The sequence below is a fragment of the Rhinolophus ferrumequinum genome, chromosome 15, assembly GCF_004115265.2.
Source record: "Rhinolophus ferrumequinum isolate MPI-CBG mRhiFer1 chromosome 15, mRhiFer1_v1.p, whole genome shotgun sequence".
NCBI lineage: Eukaryota > Metazoa > Chordata > Mammalia > Chiroptera > Rhinolophidae > Rhinolophus > Rhinolophus ferrumequinum.
In genome coordinates, this window is record NC_046298.1 from 39,562,507 (window position 1) to 39,566,553 (window position 4,047).

At 44.2% G+C, this 4,047-nt stretch overlaps 1 pseudogene; it reads left to right on the top strand.

Annotated features, from left to right (window-relative positions):
- Positions 1 to 482: 482 nt before the first annotated feature.
- Positions 483 to 916, top strand: LOC117035366 (60S ribosomal protein L26-like; annotated as a pseudogene).
- The last annotated feature ends 3,131 nt before the right edge of the window (positions 917 to 4,047 follow it).

Consider the following 4,047-nt stretch of genomic DNA (forward strand, 5'->3'; position numbering starts at 1 on the left):
TTTTGTAACTATATATGATGAGGGATGTTAACTAGACTTACTGTGGTAATCATTTTGCAGTATGTACGAATACTGAATTACTATGTTATACACCTGAAACAAATGTAATGTTATGTCAATTATATCTCAATAAAAATTAATTAATTAATTAATTAAAAAGAAACAAGGGGCAGAATGGTGATGGCCAGGGGCTGGGGAATGAGAGATATGAGAAGATGTTAGTCAAGGGTACAAACTTTCAGTTATAAAAATGAATAAGTTCAAGGATCTAATATATAACATGGTGATTATAGTTAATAATACTGTAGTGTATAATTGAAATTTACTAACAGAGTGGATCTTAAATGTTCTCACCACACACAAAAAATGGCAACTATTTGAGGTGATGGATGTGTTAACTAACTTTATTGTGGGAATCATTTCAAAATACATACATACAGCTCTTCCATTCTGCTGCCATCGCTGAAGAACCAGCAGCCAAAATGAAGTTCAACATTTTTGTGACTTCTGACCAGAGCAAGAACGGTAAAAGGCATTTCAATGCGCCTTCCCACATTCGCAGGAAGATTATGTCTTCTCTCTCCAAAGAGCTGAGACAGAAGTACAATGTCCGATCCGTGCCCATCCGAAAGGATGATAAAATACAAGTTGTACGAGGATATTACACAGGGCAGCAAATTGGCAAAGTAGTCCAGGGTTACAGGAAGAAATACGTCATCTACATCGAGCCGTGCAGTGGAAGAAGGCTAATGGCACAACTGTTCAGGGGGGCATTCACCCCAGCAAGGTGGTTATCACTAGACCAAAGCTGGACGAAAACCGTAAAAAGAACCTTAAATGGAAAGCCAAATCTTGCTAAGTAGGAAAGGAAAAGGGCAAATATAAGGAAGAAACAATTGAGAAGATGCAGGTATAAAGTAATCTTATGTACAGCTTTCATTAAAAACTGTTAAGATGAAAATGAAAATACGAGTGTGTGTGTGTGTGTGTGTGTGTGTGTGTGTGTATTAAATCATGTTATACACTTTAAGTTTGTTCAATTTTATTTGTCAATTATATCTCAATAAAGCCAGTGGGTTATGTCATTATTAAAATAGCCAAAGTTCTCGCTAGGCCAAGGCCCTCCCTGACCTCACCTCCTCCCTGACACCCATGCTTTTCAGCCACATGGGTCTCTTCCTTGAATTTCTGCACAGCCTACCTCCAGGCCTTTGCACTGTCTGTTATCTCTGCCTGGAATGCCCTTCCCTACATGACTCACTTGCTAATTTACTTCAGATCTTGATCATAACCTCAGAGAGGCCCTCCTTGGCCACCTTCTCTAAAATGATGCTCCCACACTTTGCTATTCTCTCCCCTGCTTTATTTTTCTTCACTGCTCATGTTGCATTCTGATAAATGCTTATCTGGTTGTTGTCACACTTTCCCTAGGAATATGAGCTCCATGAGAGCAGAGATTTGTCTTGCTCACTGTGGAATCTCCAGCCCATGGCACAGGGAACATTTCTATCCACCTCATTTTTTAAATGCATTTGATAGTAAATTGCAAAAATGAGGTCTGACCATTAAGTTCATGAACTCATCCTAGAACTAGTACTACATATCTCATTGTTGAATATCACTACGGTCACCTTCGAAATACTCCTCTTGGGAAGCTATGCACTGATGCCAGCATGTAGTCCATCCTTCAAAGCAACTTTGGAACTCTTTTTCTGGAATGGCCATCAGAGCTGTTGTCATATTACCCTTGATGTCTTGAATCTCATCCAAATGTCTTCCTTTCAATATTTCCTTTATCTTCGGGTAAAGAAAGAAGTCATTGGGAGCCAGATTATGTGAGTAGAAAGGGTGTTCCAATACAGTTATTTGTTTACTGACTAAAAACTCTCTCACAGACAGTGCCATGTGAGCTGGTGCATTGTCGTGATACAAGAGCCATGAATTGGCCAAAAGTCCAGGTGGTCTACCTTTTCACGCAGTCTTTTCAGCACTTCCAAATAGTAAGCTTGGTTAATTGTTTGTCCAGTTGGTACAAATTCACAATGACTAATTTCTCTGATATCAAAAAAGTTTAGCAACATTGTTTTGACTCTTGATTTGGACTGACAGAACTTTTTGGTCGTGAATTGGCTGACTTCCATCGTGCATTTTGATGCTTTGTTTCAGGGTCGTGTTGGTATACCCATGTTTCATCACCAATGATAACATTGTCCAAAACATCATCTTGCCTCTCCAAAAGATCTTGGCAAACTTCTACTCTCCTTTGCTTTTGTTCATCAGTGAGCTCCGTCGGGACCATTTTTGCAAACACCTTTCTGATACCAAGGTTTTCAGTTAAGATTTTCCTAACTGGAGGTTGATGGGTGGCTCAGTTGGTTAGAGTGCGAGTTCTGGGCAACAGGGCTGCTGGTTCGATTCCCACATTGGCCAGCAAGCTGCGCCCTCTGCAACTAGAATGAAGTCAATGAGCTGCCGCTGAGCTCCCGGGTAGCCAGATGGCTCAGTTGGTTGGAGCGTGGGCTTTCAACCACAATGTTGCCGGTTGGACTCCTGGACTCCTCGACTCCCACAGGCATGGTGGGCTCTGCCTGCAACTAAGATTGAACACGGCACCTTGAGCTGAGCTGCTGCTAAGCTCCCGGATGGCTCAGTTGCTTGGAGTGTGTCCTCTCAACCACAAGGGGTTGCCAGTTCGACTCCCGCAAGGGATGGTGGGCTGTGGCCCCCTGCATCTAACAATGGCTACTGGAGCTGAGTTGCACCCTCCACAACTAAAATTGAAAGGACAACAACTTGACTTGGGTGGAGCTGATGAGTCCTGGGAAAAACACACTACTGTTCCCCAATAAAAAGTCCTGGAAATACACACTGTTCCCCAATAAAATCCTTTTCCCCTTCCCCAATAAAATCTTAAAAAAAAAAAAAAAGATTTTCCTAACTGTTTTTCTATTGATGTTTACTTGGTCTGCTATGCTTCTCACCGTCAGCCGATGATTTTGATGCACAATTCGATGAATTTTTGCAATGTTTTCGTCAGTTCTGCTCGTTACTGGCCACCCTGACCTCTCTTCGTCAGTAACGCATTCTCTTCCCTCAGAAAAACGTTTAATCCGTTTGTACACTGCTGTTTTCTTCATGACATTATCCCCATAAACTTGGACTAACATGTCCCTGATTTCACTTGCACTCTTGCCAAGTTTAACAAGACATTTAATGTTTGTTCGTTGCTCTAATTCAAACCCAGACATTCTCGTGACAGCAGAGACCCCCATGTACAAAACACATAGGGGCATGAAAATGGACACATAGCAGAACCAACCCACAGGCACTGGATCTGCAAGGAGCAGGATACACAATCCCACCAGAGGGAGACCCCAATGCAAGTACACAGAGACACACAGATGAGATGCAAAAAAGTCAAGGGCACCTTGTCAGCTGTTGTCACCACAGTCACCATGTGCAAAGAACTGAATGTTCACTAACCCAGGACATCCTCCCTCTAGTCTGGTAAGTGGATTCTATTCTCATTCCCACCTTACAGATGGACAAACTGAGGTGCAGGGAGACCAGTCACTTCCAAGGTCACATGGTTCCTGGTAGGGCTGGGTTCCCAGCCTGGGTCTTTAGGCACCCCTGTGGGTGGCTCCCACAGAACAAGCTGTGGTCCTGTTTCTGCACCCAGGTGTGTCTTTTTTGCGTGAAGCTCTGGTCTCCCAGGAGTACCCTGAGTATACCCCAGGGATGCCCACCTAGCAGGTGTTCTCCTGGTTCTGGTTTCTGAGGTTTCTCCAGGAATGGAGTTCCTGACCCAACTTGTCTTCTGAATATGTCCCGTGGGCCGGCAGCGTGCCCCTGCGTGTCTTCTCCTGTCCCAGCCTCTGTGCTTCCATGACATCTATGTGTGTGTGTGTGTGTGTGTGTGTGTGTGTGTGTGTGTGTCCTTGTCTGAGGAGGAGCTGTGAGTGCGAGGGGAGTGTCGGGCTGGGGCTGGGCTAGGGGTGGAGGCCCGGGAGGGGGGGCTCACACAGGCTGAGAGGGGAGTGGAGT